The 21,771-nt window shown below is 42.1% G+C and overlaps 1 long non-coding RNA gene across 2 annotated transcripts; it reads right to left on the bottom strand.

Annotated features, from left to right (window-relative positions):
• Positions 1-2,650: 2,650 nt before the first annotated feature.
• LOC116274109 lies at positions 2,651-20,465 on the bottom strand. Of its 2 annotated transcripts, XR_004182591.1 has the most exons (3): positions 20,100-20,465; positions 8,932-9,069; positions 2,651-2,873 (listed from the first exon to the last, which is right to left on the bottom strand). It is a non-coding gene; the product is annotated as an uncharacterized LOC116274109 (long non-coding RNA). The 2 variants fall into 2 exon arrangements; XR_004182592.1 differs by lacking the exon at positions 8,932-9,069 and having other exon boundaries at positions 20,100-20,224.
• Positions 20,466-21,771: the final 1,306 nt, after the last annotated feature.

Raw genomic sequence — 21,771 nt, forward strand, 5'->3', positions numbered from 1 at the left:
TCCAAACGCTTCATGTTTTCAAGTCGTGACGTTCTGTGTGCTTAGGTTCTCATGGAATGTAACACGTTATAGGGATCAGCCATTTGGTGAGTCTCTGGTAAACCTTTTATTGAAACAGCAGCATCTTAGAGGAAATGGGCTTTGAGCGATTTGGGGAGGTAGAGTGGTGGGGGTTGGGGAAAGACTCCGCTGCAGACAAAGGGTCCTGCATGCCTGCCCCGATCCTGCACCTTCGGGCCTTCTGAACAATGAAGACAAGCCAGGGAGACCCCAGCGATGCTCTCAACTGCAGCTCAGGACAGTCTCCACTCTGCCTCAGACTTGCCCGGCTACGTTCCAGCTTGTCTGGCGTTCAGCCACGGGCTCACCTGTCGCTTGCAGCGACACCCCTGTCTTTGGAGTTGGTGCTGGTCTTTGAATCATTTCTTTAGCTGTGACTCAGTGAAGCCTGACTGGATTCAGACCAGCATGAATAGTCCTACTGCCCCTAATTCTCCCTCGTAGCTGGGCCTGCTTCAAAGCCTCCAGCATTCAGCCCAGCAAACCACGATCCAGCCCAACACTCCTTCTGGACACGTGCGTCTCCAAGATGCTGCAGGCAGAGGAAGCCGAAAGGCTGAGTGAGCCTCCCATTTGAATGTCTGCTTTTTCTAGGACAAGCTGTTCTTTTCCATACCTTGTTTATGAGATAGGGGAGTGCGCCTGAATTCTACCGGGCACTGTGTTAGTGCTTCATGCAGATGGGCCAGGTTGCTTTCAGATTAATAGTTGCATTTCATACTCACAGAGCCATTTCACAGTTTGATACCAAGCACCCAGACAGACAATATTTGGAGTCAGTGAGTTTTTTGCAAATGTCTTAGAAGATAAATTAGCGACAGTGTGAGAGATCAATTTGCACTGTGCTTTAGTTTTCCATTGTAGGCTTTTACTAACCTGATCCCATTACGGCTTTGAATTAGGAAATAAGCCTGAGGCACAAATAGCTGTGAAAGCTTTGTTTGGTTGAGTGTTTTAGAATTTGAATGCTTAACAAAAGTTTGCAAAATCCTGTGAAATTTCTTTACTTTTTCTTTTCTTTTCTTTTTTTTTTTTTTTGCATTTCATTTACCTTGTCTTACTTGTTCTTTCTGTTCTCTTTAGTCTTATTTTCAAATGCAATTAAGACCACGTAGTTCTGTCACTGGCTGGAATTCCCAGGATCCAGTGACCCTACAATAAAGGTGCGTGTGCCCTGCCCAGGGGACCCAATGGGGGTCATGAGGCTCCCCTCTCCCCTTTCTCAACCAGCCCTGGAGTACGTTGGAAATAAAACAGAGAGCTAAGAACGTGGAGAAACTGCCAGCCTGAACCCAACCAGAGTGGAAAACATCCAAGGAAGGCTGGTGGCGCTGGGAAGTGAGCTGTCTCCTGGGGTTCTATAAAGCTGGAAGGACTGGAGCAGGAACCCAGCCCCACACATTCCAGCTCCTTTTGTCAACAGGAATGTGTTGCTGGAGGAAAGGCCTGAGGAGAATTTTGATTTTCTGCTACTCAAGCAGATTTGGAACATTGCCGTTCCTTTCCATTGTAAACAGTTTTTTCTTCCAGTGCTGATATTCCTTGAGATGGTTAACTCCTGTGTATTTAAAAAAGAAGGGGATAAATAAATTCAGATACTAAAAATATTACTTGCAGTTAATTTACATATAGATTAATCAAAAATTCTGAAAGTGATTATGTAGCTTACTTCCATTATGGATTGCTTGAATTTTCTATGTGAATTGATCAGAAGCTGAGCTTAAATGTGGTCCACTGGCTTTATCTCACCTCCTGGTTTCTTTACCTTCAATTCCATTCATTAAGTTGAACTCTTGTCTTCCATCCATTATTTATTCCAGTTATACCATCCATTCTTTTCAATTACCTGAACTCCATTTCTGTGGTCTTTCTGTACTCTATCTTCCATGTCCTCCATTTCCATCCTTCTTTATTTCCATCCTCCATCCACCACCACCATTCCATTTCCATCCTCCATCCCCCACCCACCTTATCCACTGTTCCTTCCGCCATCCACCCTCCTTATTCCACTGTTCCTTCCTTCATCCCCTCACCCTCCACCCTTATTCCACTGGTGTTTCCATCGCCATCCCCTCACCCTCCACCCTTCCAGTTGTTTCCATCCATCCACCACCCTTCCGGGTGTTCCATCCATTCCTCCATTCCTCCATCCTTCATTCCATTCCATCCACCCTCCACCATTCCATTCCATCCCCCTTTCCATTCCATTCCATCCATTCCTCCACCATTCCATCCTCCACCATTCCAAACTCCACCATTCCATCCTCCATCCACCCCCTTCATTCCTCCATCCCCCCTCCACCCTTCCATTCCATCTCCATCCCTCTTATCCATGTTCCACTGTTGAACCCTCCATCCACCTTATTCCACTGGTGTTCCATCTCCATGACCTCACCATTCCATCCTCCATCCACCTTATTCCATTCCATCCTCCACCTTATTCCATTTCCTTCCTTCCACCTTATTCCATTCTCCATCCACCCTTCCATTCCTCCATCCACCTTATTCCTCCACTAATTTCTGTCCTTCCATGACTTCCTTTCAATTCTTTGGTGTTTCTCTCACATATTTTAAACATTGATCAACAAGCTTTTCTACACATTACACATTATTCTCCTCATTTTATAGATTAATCAACTGAGACACAAAGGAATTGATGGGCTTGTCCAGTTCACACAGATAGTTACGGATTGAGGCCAAGACTGGTATCCAACACCTGCAGAGCAGCCTGCCTGGCCTGCTGTTGCCAGTAGTTTCTCCTCTTCCATGGGTCATGCAGACCTTTGGCTTCGTTCACTGCTCATAACCAGGAGCTACGGACAAAGGCATTTTATTACCTACAGGGATAAGTCTGTTTGTTCCCAGACCAAACTGGGAGTCGGGCTGCTTATTCTCATGGCCCAATAATGAGATGCAGAGAAACTGAGAAAGAAGAGAGCTTATTTCTGTAACCAGGTACAGGGAGAAGGCCTGGAAAATACTGCCAGACCAACCGAAAATTGCAAGGTTTACAGAGCTTCTATACCTTTTAAGCTATATGTCTGTGTGTGCATGTGCATTCATGTAAAGACATAAGTGATTAACTTACTGTAATCTATAAGGTCTGAGTTTTGAAGCCCTTCCTCTGGAGCCTCAGTGAATTGACTTAATCTAGATGAGTCCAGGTACCGGGGTGATTACATTTATCCTGTCTCCTGCTAAATCATGGAGGTTTGGGGAGTTCCTTTAGACCCCCAATACAACATTTTTGTGGAGGTCTGGGGAGTTCCTTCAGTCCCCCAATAAAAAGGTGCTTGATTCTAAACAGGTCCTGTTAAGAATTCCTTCATTATCTTGTCGCGCTTCAAGGCCCAGGAAAGGCCTGGGCAAAACTCTGGTGGGCTTTTGTTACATTCCAGCCTTTGTATAAGGACACTGGCTCTCTCAGCGTTTAGTGTGTGGCTTAACCACTCAGTCAGTGCTGAGACAGTTGTGATGGAGGCTGCCTGTTCAGCTGTTAGTGAGACCGGGCCTGCCACAAAAATCTCCTTGGTTGGCATAAACTAGCTCCTCCAATCTGTCTAATTGACTTACCTGGTCTTCTACCACTCTTTTCAGCCCCTGAAAAACTCTGCTCCAGGCAGATGAAACTCATTTTTGTCCTTCAGCTCCACCTGCACAAATCACCTCCAGATCCTGCTCATAAAGTACCCTCTGCCTAAGATGCCTTTCTTCCTCCTGCTAGAGTCCTTGTTTTCATGGAGACTTTCCTGTCTGCTCACACAGACTGTGTGCGTCTGTGTGACAAGTGTGGTCAATTTCGACTGATTTGTGCAGAACTGAACTCCTTGTTTTCCTCCTCGAGTGGCTTCTTGGAAACCCGAAAAGACTACATTTCCCAGACTCCCTTATGGGTGATACTGGGAGCCTATGACCATGTTCTGACCAGTGCTGTGTAGGTGAATGTCAGCCACTTCCAGAGTTGACCATAAAACACGACTCTCTTCTTTCCTCCTGTGGGAATCCAGGAACCCACGTGTTCCAGGTGGCAGAATTACGTACGGAAGCAGCTCCTGTCCTGTCAGTAGGGCCACTGAAGGGACAATGACTTTGCATGAGAGAGATGTAAGTTTTATTTTAAGTCACTGAGATTTTGGGTTGTTGGTTATAGTGGCCAGCAAACATTGCTCTAATTTGACCTGCCTACCTGGTTTGTTATCTCTCTCCATCTGGAGTTTAATGATTGGCATGCCACTTATTTTTTACCTTTCTCCCCTCCCTATTTCCTTTCTCATTTTCTCCTTTCTTTTCTTCATTCCCCATTTAATTTTCTGTTCTCTCGTTTGTTCCCCAGCTTTTTTGAGGTCCCTATTTAATCTTAATTCAGAAACCACCAGGTGAACAAATTCTACTAATCGCAAAAATGTAATAAAAAATTTAATAAAAAATGGTCTGAGCTTTCGAGGAAGTGACTGTTTAGTAAGAATTTTACAGTCTGGTAGTTGCTAATAATTTAAGCTTTTTGTTCCTCCATTACTCAGTTGTCTGGGCAAAACCAATGCTCAGAGACCAGTCACTGAATGCATATTGGGCTTTCCAGGTTCCTAAGGCTTCACTGGTCTTGCATGATGTTGCAGGAATGGTGAGTTGGGGCCAAAATTTACTTTCTGATCCAATAGCCCATATGTTCATTGGTTGGGTAATAAATATGATTAAGCTTCTACAGCCCTATAGGCTGCAGCACAGAGGAATTACAGGTAATCTTGATTCAGAGAGTGCATTCGGATGAGTGTTCCAGTTTATTTGCATGGCCAAGGGTTCTGCTAAGGCCACTGACTTTGTTCTCTGTGAACTCCCAATTCTCTGGGAAGCAGATAGTATAGATCACTCTGCTTTCATCAGTTTCCAGTTGTATTCTTCCGAAGCACCATGAGATTTGTGTTTGGCCATTATTTCAGTTTGCATACTTTGGCCCTGGGGTGATGTTTCATCATTATGATGTCAGCCTCCATTTTCATGCCCATGATACAGTCATACCTGTTTTTGGTTTTTGACATCCCTCTCTTCCTTCGTCTGGCAGGCATTAAATCATTGTTTCAAAATCGGATACAGCTGAAACTTTGTAAAACAGCATCTCTAGTAATGAGCTCCTTAAAATTGCAGAGACGATCTAGTCCTCTCTTTTTTTCTTGGCCTTCGCTGACCTCCAATTTTACTTCAAATGAGGATCCAGGGGGTTGTCTTTGATTGACAATTATTTTTCCTGATCTCAGATGTATGAAAACCTGTCTTTTGTCATGAAAACCTTGCTACAATGTAGGTATTTCTCTCCATTACTAATGCAGGGAGCTTTTCGTCATGATTTATATCTTTCAGATTAAATTACTGGGCAACATGGCCCTTCCTGAAGGCTGGCTATCTCTACGGCAAAAATAGTTCCGACTTCACTCCTTCGCTTCGGCAGCCACGATACATCACTGCCTCTCTGGCTAATTAGCAGCTTCTTTCCTGGTCTTATTTTTCCACTATGGGGATGTTTGCAAAACTTTTTTTCATGTCGAGCTTCCATCTTACCTTAGCAAGCACTTCACCTAACTGCTGAAGTTTATCATTCACCAGGGAGACACTGCTGAAAATCCCACAGGAATCCCAGAGTGACTGTCTCTGTACGATTTAGGAGACAGTCACGGAAAATGAGGAGAACGTAAGCAGCTGACCATCACGACGCACACACAACTCACATACACACTTGGTGGGAGACACAGCCGTGCCCTGGGATTAGCTCATTTAATTCTTGCTACAACTGCATGAGCTACAATCGGGTAAGAAATCTGGTTAAGAGTTTGGAGATTAAATAACTTGCTAAAGGCCATAGAGCTAAAAAGCAGCAGAGACGGATTCAAACAGACATGTCTGGCTTCGGTCACTGTAAGGGAGTAGCTGATTCTGTTCTAACACCGATGCTAACACCAACACAAATGCTCATTGAAACTGTGGAAAGGTCATTAGACGTAACTAACAACGGGGGAAATGCAGATGTAATTTGAGATGTGCAACCACAGATTTCAGAAGTTATTCTTATTTGTCATGAGTATGAAACTTCTACGAATATAAGCACATTATTACATTGATTGTCACAGAGAGCACAATGCAGAATTTAGTGGGGATGAATCTAATTCATCTATGAGGCTACACCATGCCTGTGACTGGTGGTGGGGGTCAGGAGTCTGAACAAACTGTGTGCTAAAAATGGGGAGAGAGAGAAGGAGGGAGAGAGAGAAAGACAGAGAGGTGGCTACTTGTAACGTACAGAGTAGAGGGCTAACCTTCCCCTCACCCCTTAGGGTCCCTTAAGGGAAGGGGAAAGGGGAAGTGGGAATGTCTTCAAGAGCCCACCAGGTAGGGAGTGGGAGGAGTGAAGGGCAGGGCCAGGGCTTCCCCGCCCTGCCTGGGAAACCACAGTTGCCACGGGAGGAGCTTTTCCTTTACGGACACTTTGAGACTCTGCATTCACTTCTAATTCAGGGAAATAAATCCAGCTCCCTCATGACTTTCCCTCAGATTATCTGCCTTTCGTAATCCCTCGTGTCATGTTACATGTCACTTCTCTTCCTAATCTCCACGCCCCAGAACCCCCCAGGAAATGTCATTCGTGAATCCTCGGTTAATTAAGTCTTTGAATGTCTTTGTTTTTATATCTTTCTTCTATTTCATGGGAATAGAACATAAGATAGTATATATATGTAACACACATAAAATTATGCTCACACACATGCACACACATGTTGTACTAATGTAAGACGCACTTTGACCTCTGCAGTTGAAAAGCACTTATGAGGTGGCAGAAGTTCTCAGCCGGGCTTTGCTGTGCCCGTTCACACATCTGAGGTGACCCTATTTTTCGGACTGTGTCTCAGCGCTAGCACTGATGTATTTTTCCACGGATTTTTCATTGATATTTAAACACTATTTTACACTCCTTTTCTGCTTTAGTAAACGGATGATAATCCAAACTTTTCTTACCACTTCAAGTCCGCCATTACAACTTACTCTCCTGTACTTTCAATGTAGGTTTTTGGCTGATTCTACCATATTGTGTTCCCTTAAGTAAGTTCCGGATTAATTTTTTTTCATTTCCTTTTTTCTCATAAATGTACAATTAGAACGAGCAGCTGCACAGCTTCCTGGGCATCACACATCTCAGCTGTCAGAGTCACCACATTCTCCAAGAGTGACATCATCTTCTCAGCCACCTCCTTGTGCTTCGCCCCACCACGCTCCTGCTTTGGTTAGCATCTGGCACGTGTGGACTGCCCTCACAGCCTCCTCCCATTTCAGCGTTGCCATCATCACAGTGCTGTGCTACTTGCCTTATGTTTCTCCTTGACTTCTCCCTTGGCTGATTTTCTTCTCTCTGTATCATTTAAACACATTTTGTTCCCCCTATTTAATCCTATTCTGTCTCTTCCTCTACTTGATAAATTCTCCCTAAAGGGGACCCTCAGGACTTCTCTCTTGAGCCTATATATTCTCTGTGATTTTCGTGCTTTGACGTATGTGCACCTTTGAGAAAGAATTTCCTCTGAAGTCTAATCCGCAGCGGCTCCTTAAGCAGTGCGACCTCTTTCTTCACCTGGGGATGGAGTGCTCGTCCACAGTAAGCTACGGGGTCTGGCTATCCAGCAGCTGGCTTCATGCACGGGACTCTGAGGGGACTCTTTGTTCTTCCCATTCTCTCACATGTTTACACAGTGCGGAGGGATTTTTCCTGGTCCACGGGGCTGAGAGGAGAATTCTAGTGCACTGCATCTCATCCTCTCATTTGTATCCAGTTTCACTTGGGCTGCTAATCCCACTTCCTAATCGATATAAATGGATCCTGACTGTGCTCATGGCTATCTGTGCCTTTCACCTTTGAAATATCTGTTATGAGAGTCTGTAAAGTCGCCCTTTCTCAGATGCAAAGACAGAATTGTCCTAGAAATACAGAACACTTGTTGTTAGAAGGGCTTTTACAGTTTAATTCTTGGAATGTTGCTCTCCATTGAAGAATAGTTAATCATTGGTAGAGACGGGTCAGTCTCACACTGCAGCTTACATACAGTCATGTGTAGCTTAATGGCCAGGATTTGTTCTGAGAACTGTGTCCTCAGGAGATTTCATCATTGTGCAAACATCATAGGGTGTCCTTGCATAAACCAGGATGGCAGAGCCTCTTCCACACCTAAGCTGTGGGATAGTCTGTCGCTCCAAAGCTACAAACAGCAGGTTACTGTACTGAGTACTGTAGGCAGCTGTAACACAATGGTAAGTATTTGCGTATCTAAACATAGAAAAGGTACAATAAAAATACAGTACTATAATCGTATGAGACACTGTCATACATGTGGTCTGACATTGACTGAGACGTCATGGGGCCCATGACCATATTACATGCTTTAGAATCAAGATTAGACTAAGCTTTCCAACAACCTGTTGTCCTGTTACTTGTTTCAGGGCTGGAAAATACTGTTGAGGCCGTGGCATGTTTTGTACTATATAATCTGCTCATATTCCCTGAGCTTTCTCGTGTGAAAAACTGTCCATGGCTTTGTTCTTGGAGATGCTGAGCCACAATGTGGACCTTTCCCATCATTTACCGCGCCCGTCACTGCAGCCCTTCTGAGAGGCTGGAGAGAATTCTGTTTCTTTTTCTGCTTTTTAAAATTTTTCCTACTGATATTTTGTAAAAAATTTAGGTAGACTTTCCCATCTTAAACTGATAGCAAAAAGAAGAGGCAAATAACAGGAGGAACTATCAACCCCTGGCATTGTTGCCATGCATGCTTATTCTTTACAAAGTGTTTCTGCGCATGGAGGGAAAAAGACTCTAAGAATGCAGCTAGAACCCACCGTGTCCACGGAGATGCTGGTTGCTTCCTGGCCTTCTCTTTGGTGGTGGGAAGCATCTTTTCCCAGATTCCCCTATGATGACACAGACTCAAGTTTGAAAAGCATCAGCATTGTTTCTGTCCCAACACCTGCCTTTCTCTGGAATGACACATATTGTTAGTGTTGAGATAACACATTTTGAACCTTCATTTTTATTTTCTGTGTCCTTTTATTGCCGTGTGTGTGTGTGTGTGTGTGTCTGTCTGTCTGTCTGCCTGTCTACAGTGAGGGGAGGTGGGAAGAGGGAGAGGGTAGGGAAGGAGAAGGAAGCAAAGACACTTAAGAAACATCACATGCTTTCAAGTTAGTACAAAAAGAATATTTTCGGTAAAAAGTTTTTCCTTTGCCAGAGCAAATATTTGATTTGCTTCAATTCTTCTAAAATATTCTATTTTCTTCTTGTTTCAGGATCTAGTAAATTTTGGGCAGTCCTATTTAGCAAAAGAGAATGAATCCAACCAGCATGTCTCATAACGTATAGCAATAGGGTTGGAGGAAAAATAATGTATGAAAAAAGTGAACTGGAGTGTGCTTTTAACTCATTTATAACAGTTAATCAAACTAAATATCTAACTAGCAAATTAACCACTTTGAAGATATTTTGCCACGAGAGTGATGGTGGCGAAAGGTACAGGTGATACCTTACATGTGCCAATCAGCCATTTATCTTACTGGCCAGCCAGAAAATGGATTTCTTTAGTTATATAGCTTTATGGAACTAAACCCATTTCTTTGAGGTGTGATGGCACAATAAAGAGAATATTCCCATGCAGACTGAGGCCAGTCTTCTGTTTTGCCCAACAGGCCACTTTCAGAGGGAGAGTATTTTCAAAACTTGAGGTTTGTAGGGCCCGTCGGTGAGTCAATTGTCGCAGGCAGGTCCCTTTCCCTTGGTTTGGGTCAGTGGCCCCGAGGTGAGCTGTGCTGCTTTGGTTCTTGTTTGGTTTATACACGAAGGCATCCTCTGTTCAGGGTCTAAGTTTTCATCTCTTTACCAGTAGAAACAGGATATCTTCTCAATTTCTTAATTAGAACTGCAAGTTTAATTCTTTATCAAACCATCTAAATATGATAACCCCAATCAGTAATTAAAATTCTCCCAGTTTAAAAATTGTATTCCTCCCTGAGAGGTTTGAGAAACAAAATTTAAAATAAGAATAAACAATTTAAAACTGAAAGGGAGCTCTCAGATTCTGTCTAAGCTTCTCATTTTAAAGGTGGAAACAATCTAGTTAACACATACAGCATTAAAGGTTCTGTTGTCAGTGTCTTATATTTGTATGATGTGGCTTGTGTGTGTGTGTGTGTGTGTGTGTGTGTGTGTATGAACTGATACTTGTAAGCTGATTAGGGTTGTTAGATTATTATTATCGCTGCTTTACAGATAAGAAACCTAGGCCTTGAGAGGTTACTTTCCACGGCCAAAGATCTAGCAGTGGCAGCAGCAGAAGCAAGCGCAACCAGGTGGCCTCTGGAGGCCTGAGGTCTCCACCACCTTGGAGGAAATCAAAACCCAGATGAAGGCTCTTGTCAAGGCCACACAGCTGGTGGTGGCAGCAATTGCACTGCATATTGAAAATACGTAACGAGCAAAATTTAAATGAATAGCTTCATACCGGTTCTTTCCTTTTAGATAAACTTTTAACATAATAATTCCTATGTCAACACAAATCTTATGCACAGATTCCATTGAAATATTCCCTAATAATTAAACCAGATTCTTTTAACTTACAAGGCCATCCTTTCATATCTCTGTTAACTTTAGGTAAAACTCATTTACAGAGAGCTCTGCCAGTCTCGCTGGCTTCTGTTTGGAACTCCAGTTTCTTCTTTGCAAGGGGCAGGAAAGGAAAGAATATTCGAGGTTAAATTTCTGCTGGTTTTGTGAACCTCCTTTGTTCTGATCAGAAGCGGCTTCGCTTCACCAAATATCCCAGATCAGAGAGAAAGTATCTCATTCCCAGGAGCTGCCATCGAGAGTGCTTACAAGAATTTGCATATGGCGGCCTCTCTAGTAATCAGCTATTTTGCAACTTCTATGGCAAACTTTTTTTTTTTTTTCAGAGATCCAGTATTACTTCAGAACCATGGTTTTTAAAGGTCTTCACCTTTACCTTGGATTAATAAATTAATGCATGTTCAGTTGTAAAGCAGTTGGAAAATATAAAATAAAACATATGGAAAAATTGATTACTATTCTTTACATTTTAGTCTATTTCCTTCAGAATATTTTATTATGAATACCTTCAAACAGAATTGGAATCGTAAGTGCAATCTGTGTGTTTTCCACTTTAACATGATATTGTAAAAAAAAGCCATTTTATTAACTATTTATCAAAACCAGCCTTTTAAATTGCTACACAGTATTTATTTCATCACCCGACAGACCATAATTGATATTACTTTTCTCTTATTTTTCAAGGTTTAGTTTGCTTTCCAATTTTGCTGTTAGAGAAAAATGTCAAGACATCTTTTAAATATATCTTGGCCTAAATTTGTTTAGATAAGATTTCAAAAAGGAACATATATATATATATTTTGATGAATTCTTAGTCTGTTGGCCAGGCTGAAGGGCAGTGGTGTGATCTCGGCTCACTGCAACCTTGGCCTCTTGGGTTCAAATGATTCTCCCACCTCAGTCTCCGAAGTAGCTGGGATTACAGGCATGCACCCCATGCCCGAGCCACCATGCCCAGGCAGGAATAATAATTTTACATCCAAAGTTATACAGAGTCTTACCAAGAATGATTTTACCAAAATTCACTTTTACTAGCACAAGAATGAGTATTTCACTGACACAATCCATATTGAATACATTTACTAAAAATAACTGCACTGCAAGCACTCAATAATTTGAGAGACATTTCAAAATTTGCTGTAATCTGAGTTTCTTTAATGGATTGTGAGATTAATTTTTGTTTTTCCAAGAATTTTTAATTCCATCCCTTTATTCATTTTTCTTCTCTCAATTTTTTAAAAAATAAATCTTACATATAAAAATATTAACTCTGTGACAGTCACATTCTTTGATTTTCATTCTCTCCAAATACTCTTCTATTTACCTATTCCCTGACTAGGGATGGAGAGGTCACTTGTGTGTGATGTCAGCACCTCTGCTGTCCTTCCTAATGTCTTGCTCCTTTGACTTGATGGACTCACATGGATCTTGGATTATTGGAACGATAGGCCAAGCAGGTAGGATGTGGGAAGTTATCTGCACTCCTGGACAGCTGCCAGTAGTTCCACTTTTGTTTCCACACTCTTTCCTTTTGTTCCTTGTGCTGCTACTATCTTTTTAAAAAACTTGCACTTGATACTCTAAGTAAGTATTTGGACGTCAAGTCTATGGCCCAGTAGGGAGAAACAATGACCTATCTGATATATGTGAATATATGCATATATTTATGTTGATAAAGGAACTATATGTGTGTATATGCATTTGTGTATATATACATACAAATAAATGTAAAGTAAAAATGAGTATATATCTTATGCAAACATTTTATAATCTATCAATATATTAATCTAAAATTATCAATTATATATCATATAATATATATTGTATAAGTTATATAAATTATAAATGATTACTATTTAATAAAATTATCTAGATGATATGGTTTGGCTCTGTCCCCACCCAAATCCCATAATCCCCATGTGTGGTGGGAGGGACCCAGTGGGAGGTAATTGAATCATGGGGCATTTACCCTCATGCTGCTGTTCTCGTGATAGTGAGTAAATTCTCATGAGATCTGACGGTTTTTTTAAAGGACTTTCCCCTCTTTGCTCGGCACTTCTCTCTCCTACCCCTTTGTGAAGAAGGACATGCTTGCTTCCCCTTCAGTCATCAGTGTAAGTTTCCTGAGGCCTTCCCAGGCATGTGAGTCAATGAAGCCACTTTCCCTTATAAATTACACAGTATTGAGTATGTTTTCAAAGCAGCATGAGAATGGACTAATACACTAGAATATAAAAATATGAATAAATTTAATAACATATTAATATACAATAATCATGTATGCACACATATCTAAGTGTACAAATAAATATTCAGTATTGTTTGGGAAAACCTCTCAAACTGTGTTTCCTGTGCTCTGACACCATACATCGACAATCAAGACAGAAGATTCTGGGATCCCAAATGTGTGAGGATTTTTTTCCCACTGGCAAGCAAGCAATCAATTCTGCCATGGACACCAGATGAGTGTCCTTCAATTCTATTCCAATTCCATTCCAACATTATCTACCTGGAGACAGCATCAGATTTCACAGGTTGGGGGCTCAGTCCCCAAGACTGCCCTCCACCCCAACACCAGTCTCCAGTCTGGGCCTCTGGATCAATGGGCTTCAATTCAAGGTTCTCATGACCGCCTCTTTGGGTTTAATTAATTTGCTGGAGTGGCTCACAGAACTCAGGGAAACACTTACATTTACCAGATTATTATAAAGGATATTGCAAGGGACACAGATGAAGAGAGGTATAAGTTGAGGTACGGGGGAAGAAGCAAGGAGCTTCCGTATCCTTTCTGGGCACCACCCTCTAGGAACCTCTCTGCGTTCAGGTGTGTGGAAACACCCCCAATCTTGTCCTTCTGGGGTTAGGTTTATGGAGGCTTCATTACATAGGCATGACTGATTAAACGATTGGTCACTGGTGCTCGACTTGACCTTCAGCCCCTCTCCCCTCCCAGGAGGTTGAAGGGTGGGTCTGGAAGTCTCAACCCTCTAATCCTCCCTTGATCTTTTTGGTGACCAGCCCCACCCTGAAGCTATCAGTCAACATTAGCATGTAAAAAGACAGCACTTTAGAGATTCCAAGGACATTAGGAGTTGTATGTCAGGCAGAGATCCTTCTGTTTTATATACCAAATATATATTTCACAGCATCATAAGTACATATGACATAGGAGTTGAAAAGAAATTACTTAGATACAGGGTACAGAAGTCCTCGGTAAAGTTTTCCTTTTAATGAAAAGCAGCCCCAAATCATTATTTTTCTAACAAACAGCAGCCTGTAAAATCAAGCTGCAGACATAAACAAGGAAGCTGAAAGCTTGCATGGGTAACTGCCAGCAATTGTGCCCATAGTAATGTACTACTTGGACTAGGCATGTTCAAGGTGGTGGCTCCATTTTCTTTTTGCGAGCCACTGTACAGTAAGGAGCAGACAAGATGGTGAAGGTCAAGTGGAAAGCCTATTTCAGTAATAAGATTAGGGTGGGACTACCTGCCTTCCCCGTCTGTTACATAAATGTCACACCTAGTCAAGCCAATCCATGTGCCCTATGGAAAGCAGACACCACCTCCTCAAGCCTGCCTATAAAATCTGCTGTGGTCTGACACCGTCCCCCTTTAGGACACCTCTCTCTCACAAGGAGCGGCTCTCCTCTCTCCTTTCTTCTGCCTATTGAACTTTCCACTCCTACCCACCCACATGTGTTCGTGTCCTTAATTTTCTCAGCATGAGAGGATGAACCCCTGGTATTTACCACTGACAATGATGTTGCTTCACACATAATGTAAATACATATTTAATAACCTACACATTTCTACATATATTGATGTGTATACACACACACACACACACACACTCAAGTTGGGCCACAACAGATGTTAAATTCTAAAAGAATGGTACAGATTAATGCCGCGGTTGAGGAGAGAGAGTGCTTTGAGTGTGGGGCTGGACAGGCGTAGCCCAGCATGGGCACCTGCAGCCTTGCACTGAGGAATGGCAAGTCCCCACATACTGAAAAGTTTCAGGGAGGACATCCTTAATAAGTTCAGCCAACTTTTTCTGAGCATATTTTTCCCACCAAAAACCTCTTTCCAAAGGTTCACGTCAGGTAACCAACACAGCACGTTCTTGAGAGAATAAGCTAGTTTGAACTAGAGGGTTAATTTAGGTGAATAGTGGCAAAATTTTGGCGATCGTGAGTTGCGTTTTGAAGTGTTAGAATTTTTGACCTGTTGAACAGGTTTTAATCTTCGGCAGTAGTAAGGAACCATCGGCGGTTTCTCTGGAGAAGACTGACCTGCACAAATTATTTTTGTAATAAAGAATTACATTAGAAATGGAAGTTAGATGGACTGAGTGAGACAAAAAACTTGAGGCAGGGAAGCCAAATGAGAGAGGGTGGCATTTTCCTGGGTGAACTGCAAGGAGAGTGTTGGGGTGGCTGTGTGAGGCGTCCATAGAGGAGGGCTGGGAGCCGACTGCACGCTGGGATTCAGATGGGAAGAATCAGATGACTCCATGTTTTATAAGCATGTGGTTGACAGAAATAGCAGTCAAGAAGGAACTTTGGCTTTGAGGAAAATACCTGATCTATTTTCTGTAGGCAAAGCAGAGAATCAGGTGAAAGGCCATCACCTTCTTTTAACTTGCTAACAACTCTTATAAAATCTGCCAGGGACTGAGACATAAATGACGGTAAGACACATAATTATTATAGGGTTTCAGGTATCCGTGTTTCTCTTTTCCCTATTAATTCTGAAATATGGCGAGGCTGTGTTCAGATTTTCAAAGAAGCATTAATTCTCTCAGGTCATTCTTTACAATCTGGGGCCATATTTTTCCACTCGAGCAAACCATTTCTTTTGCTGGATTTTTTTCCTCCCTCCCTCCCTTTCTCCCTGTCTTTTTTCTCTCTCTTTTCTTTTTCATCTTTCTCTTTCTCCCTTCTTTTCTTTTTGTCTTTTATTATCTTTCTTTCTCTTTCCCTTCCTTCCTTCCTTCCTTCCTTCCTTCCTCCCTCCCTTCCTCCTTTTTTCTCTTTCTTCTTTAGAATACAGTCTACTCTGGTTTATAGGCCCTAAGAGTTAATAGTATTTAAAAGCTGATGCCCCTATTTAGTCAAAATAATGGTTGGGACGGGTTTAGTTTCTAACACAGGTTTCCCTCTTGTCTCCATTGTCAATATTGGTTGAGAAATTATCAGTTTCTAAACTAGTGAAATAGCTCTTTATGATTTTGGAGGAGATGCCCTGCAGAATTTGTATCAAATTAATTGTAATTCCTAAAGGTTTACCCTGCTTTTTGCAGGTGCTATATAAATGCCAGAGCCTCAGGGCAACAGCATTAACATCTAAGGTGGGCTGGGGAGCTCCTTCTGCTGTTCCTGCTTCAGGAGAAAGGAAGCTGGCCTGAATAACCCACACATCAAGGCTCATGGTTGATTATTATGTCGTCTCTAAAGATAGAATGTTTTGGTTTTATTTCCTGGAGTAAATAATCAAGCAACAAAAATGTGAAGGGGACTCACTTTAATTGCTTCCACCCTCTACCATAGACTTCTTACTAAGACAAGAAAATAAAGTAAAAAGAATATTTTAATTTCAAATTTCAGGTTAACAACAACAACAAAAAAAATCGGAAATTCCTACTATTGGGAAGGGAATGCGTACTTCCATGTCCTGGAAACATAACAAAGGCGAAAAAAGAATATTTGGGACAATGCTTAAGTTTTACATTTCTCCAATTTAATAATGAAGCGACAACATTGTCTGGTGTAAATACTTGGGGTTCGTTGTCTCACACCAAGAAAATTTAGGACACAGACACTCATGGAGGAGTTTAGGAGTGGAGGTTTAATAGGCAGAAAAAAGAGAAAGGAGAATAGCTGTCTCCCCAGTGAGAGAGAGAAGGGCTTCTGAAAGGGAAAGACCGGCCAGTGGCAGAGTGCACCAGGTTTACAGACAGACTTGAGAGGATGGTGTCCAATTTATGTAAGGCCCACAGACTGGTTATATCAGGTGTGAGGTTTACACAGCGTGCGGGGAAGGCTGGCCGCCCCACCAGAATCTTATTATGCAAATGGACTTTCCACTTGACCAGTGCTATCTTGTCTGCTCCTTCCCCTACACGTGGCTGGCAAAGGGAAAGGGAGACTCCGCCGTTTTGAACACGCCTAGTCCTGGTAGCTTTTTCCTGCTGACCTTCACGCGTGCGAGCTTCCAGCTTGTCCATGTCTGCCGCTCAGTCTTACAGGCTGCTGTTTCTTAGAAAGTGACTTTGGGACTCCTTTTCATTAAAAAGGAAAACCTTTACCGAGTCCTTCTGTACCCTCGCTATCTGCTTAAGTAACTTCTTTTTAGCTCCTGTATCAACAACAGGATTAAACAATGAATGGTAACATTTTAAAGTCAGGGTTGATTGAGGTATAATTTACATATGGTGACGGGGTTCTGGATATACGACTCCAAAATATGTTACTTTGGCATTTGAGGAAACGGCAGATGCAGAAAGGTCACTCTCTCCTTCCGCTTGCTCGTCTCCCATGAAACAGGTCATAAAATAACTCTCTGACCTTCCTCTAAAGTAGATCATGGAACCTTCACTTCAGGGCTACCCTCCCTATGCCCTGGGAAAGGAACACCTCTATCCTTCAAGACACAGAGATGTCAAGTAGAATCTGAAGAAACAGGCCTTGCTCAATTTCCCCCAGTTTATTACTATTATATCAAGGCTTTGGGGCTCCAATCATATTTCTCTCCTATACACTTCTTCGCCAAATTCTGCATAAAAATACACAGGTTTTTCTGTTTTGTTAGGCCTTCACTTCTGAAGTCTTCAGGTCATGTATAACTTGTATTAAATAAATGTGTATGCCTTTCGGTCGTTAGTCTGTCTTTTGTTTTAGTACTCTCAGTTATGAACCTAACAACGAAAGAGGAAAAAAATCCTTATCGTACTTCACGATTGCCGCAATCATGATGCAGAATGTGCCCGTCACCCCCACTTCTCCCTGCCTCATGGCAGACGATCCTCTCCCTGAGACCCAGCCCTGCAGCCCCTCATCCGCTTTCTGTTCCTAGTGTTGTCTTCTCTAGAATGGCATCTAAATGGAATCAGTCTGTGCCTGGTTTCTTTCATGTAGACTGATATTTTGGATATTCATTCGTTGTTGTTTGCATCAGTGATTGTTGCCTTGTCATTGCTTAGTAGAATTCAGGTGTATAAATGTACCAGAATTTATTCACCAGTTGATGGAAATTTTGATTTTTTTTTTTCCTCAAGGCTTTGGCTACTGTGAATAAACCCACTGTAATATCTGCATGCAAGTATTTATGTTACATATGTTTTCATTCCTCTTGGGCAACTATCCAGGAGTGTGACTGCTAAGTCTTACAGGAAATATACATTAAACCATAGAAGAAACTGACAAACTTTCCAAAGTGGTTATACCATCTTGCATTCCTACAGGCAATTTATGAGAATTCCAATTACTCCTCATCCTCATCAGCATTTGGTATTTTCCCCATATTATAAATTTAATTAATATTATATACATTGTTTCAAATATTATATATAACTTTGTGGGTTCTGTCCCGCCGCAAAGAATTGTTACTACAGTCAATCCAAATCCTCTAGCTCAATTTTCATTATAGTTTGGAGGACAGGTTGCTGTTACAGAAATCATTATTTGCTTCTGCTTAGAGCAAAGGCATTAATTACAGCTTCTATTAGAATTTTTTCTTCCTTTTATTAAACCAATATTGATTGATTGCCTAACATATGACAAATACAAATAACACCTGATTCCTGCCTTCTGGGATTTCAGGTTCCTGTGAGGGAGATGGACCAATACACACAATTGCAGTATAATGTGGTCATGCTAAGTCTCAGAGGGAGAATGGCTACTCGGTTCGGCACGAGGCCGTTAGGTGTTAGTAGTATTTCTCATATCTAAAGGCAGAACTGACTCTGGAATGGCAGGAAAATTGTTGAAGTTCATGTGGCTGAGAGGTTTTTATTTCCCCTGACACCAAAGATGTGGTATCTTTTTCAGCATGGATTCTCCAGTTCTCCAACATCAACGGAGTGTTCTGTTGAATTCAATTCCATTCTGGCACTTGGTTCCACAACACTGCCTCCACTTCAGATCCCAGCCACAAATGGTCACCCAGGCTACCCACATTTTTGCCTGGCTGACTATAAATCTGGAGGTTCCCTTGACACCTCCTTGTGCAGGTTTCAAAACTCACTAGAATGACTCATAGAACTCACAGAAAGCATTACTTACTATGATTGGTTTACTATAAAGAATGTAGCTTAGGAGTAGCCATGAGAGAGATGCACAGGGCAGGGGACTGCAGCATGTGTGTGCCTGGGGCTCCCACACACTCCCTGGATGTGCCGCCCTTCCAGCACCTTGATGGGCTCCTCAACCTGGAGCTTCTCCAAACCCCACTGTTTGTGGGTTTTGATGGAGGTTTCATTACATAGCATAATTGATGAAATTATTGACCATTGGTGATTGAACTCAATCTCCAGCCCCCCTTCCCTTTTCAGAGGTAGGGGAAGTCCGGCTGAAAGTTCCAACCTTCTAACTGCTTGGTTGGTTCCTCTGGCAACCAGCCCCTATCCTGAATCCATCTGGGAGCCCAGCAAGAGTCACCTCCTTAACATAGACTCAGTATTGTTGAAAATGGCTTATTATGAGTAACAAAAGACACTCCTATCACTCCAGAAATTCCAAGGGTTTTAGGAGCTCTATGCTGGGAACCCATGTCAATGATCAAATATATTTTCTGCTATACCATAGGAAATCTAGCTTATTATCGAAAAAAAAATTCATTCATGACATTTGTTAAAACAATAAGGCTGAGTTTATTCAGGGGGACTATCTTGATAGGTACAGAGACCACTGCCATGGGGTTTTACAGTAGGGAGTGAACTTGGACTCAGCTCCAAATATATCAGGGACAAGTGGGGATTTACAGCCAAGGGTGGGAGTCAGTAGGTGCCAAATTATGAGCAGAAAACCTCAGGAGTACAGGAGATTCTGTCTGAACTTACTCAGAATCCTGGAGGCACTAGGGTGCTGAGATATTACCTGGGGGTGGTGGGGGAGTGAGGACACTGATCAGAACTTATGTTGAGGGCGGGAGGTTCTGGCTAAACCGACTCATCAGGTTTCTGGCTCTTGGCCTTGAGGACAAGGCCCGAGGATGAGACCTTGTTCAAAAAGTAGCTCAGAGGAGCCTGACTAGAGTTGGGTCAAGAAGAGAATCTTTGTTGTTATTTGACCCAAGGTTTAGAGTTATTTATCCAGAGCTCATTTCTTCATGGGTGTGTTTGTAGCTACTGAAAATGAGAGGGTTTCTAGTCTGACCACCAATTCTCTTACCTCAAGCACAGCACTGGCAACATTTCGAAAGGACTGGCGCATAGATCCTCTCCTCCGACTGTGGCACCGACTGGCGTCTCCAGGCTTCTGCGTGCACTTAGATCTTTGTTAGAGATTTATCATAGAATGTTCCGTGGTTTCTATGGTTTTATAGTGCAGTCTATATGCTTATCTGTGCGAGTTCCTTTTGGTCAGAGACTGAATCACATTAATCTTTATGTCTTCCACATTTAGTAAAGTGACCACCTTGATATGTGTTAAATGCAAGAATGAAATGCATCAATTTCCTAATCTCTAGAGCAGAATTAATAATTTATATGACCAAGACTAAAATAATGTAAATGATTTGGGAGCCTTTAGTGCACAGAGAGCAAGTCCGCACAGTCACAGCAAAGCTCTGATAACTTAGGTAAAATATCTGTTTTTTGACTCAGATAATCACCTGAATTTTCCACTTTGTTTGAACGAGAAACTTATTGAAAAGAGAGACAATGATCACAGGAACAATATAAAATAAATGAAGGGAGAGTCGTGGGGCATTTCTGTTCTACTTTACCAAACAGTTTTAATTTGAGGGCAAATCTCTTAGCTCTGTGGATGGAAACATGGTCCTCAACATAAACTTTTTTTTTTAGACGGAGTCTCTCTCCATCGCCCAGGCTGCAGTGCAGTGGTGCAATTTCGGCTCATTGAAACCTCCACCTCCTCCAGGGTTCAAGCGATTCTCCTGCCTCAGCCTCCCGAGTAGCTGGCACTACAGGTGCACCACCGCAGCCAATGGTGCACATGTGTTTTTAGTAGAGGCGGGGGTTTCACCATATTGGCCAGGCTGGTCTCAATCTCTTGACCTCATGATCCGCCTGACTGGGCCTCCCAAAGTGCTGGGATTACAGGCGTGAGCCACCATGCCTGGCCAACATAAACATTTTAAATATTTATGTTGTGTTTAATATCTAGAAATAATATTGGTCAGAGCTACTGAGCAATGGGTTCTACTCGGTGTCAACGGAACCATTCTATTTCATGTGATTCATCTATACAGTTTCTAGAAAATAATATTGGTCAGAGCTACTGAGCAATGGGTTCTACTCGATTGTGCTTGGGACATTCTAGCTTCATGAGGATTAAAAATACAACCGGTTTCACAGAAATAATGTTAGTCCAGAGCTATTTGAGCAATGGGTTCTACTAGTGGCTTAGGAACCATTCTGGCTGTGGTTCCATGTTTCTAGAAATAATGTTGGTCCAGAGCTACTGGGCAATGGGTTCTACTTTCGGTGACAAGCGGAGACATTTCTATTTCATGTGATTCATCTATGATTCTCTAAGCATGTAGGTGCTTTTCATCTCTTCCCTGTGTCTGTGCACCTGCAGGAGGTTTGAGTACAACACAGCCGGGGCATTTAACGTGGCATTTCCTCCTCCCATTTTTCATGAGGGTTTTGAATTTTATTAGAAGTTTGTCAAGTACTATTTTCTGATTTTTTTTTAAAATGTAAAAGCCTTCTTTTAGATGTTTTGTTTGCTTACCTGTGCTTCCTTGCTAGATTGCGGTTCTTACGTATCAGGATCTTAAATGGAATTTCAGAGATTTATGTTGAGATCTGTTTCTGAAGCCCACTGACGGTTAGTTACTCTTGGTGTTTCCCACTTCATTAAATTTAGATGAAAA

Source organism: Papio anubis, chromosome 3 (genome assembly GCF_008728515.1).
Source record: "Papio anubis isolate 15944 chromosome 3, Panubis1.0, whole genome shotgun sequence".
NCBI lineage: Eukaryota > Metazoa > Chordata > Mammalia > Primates > Cercopithecidae > Papio > Papio anubis.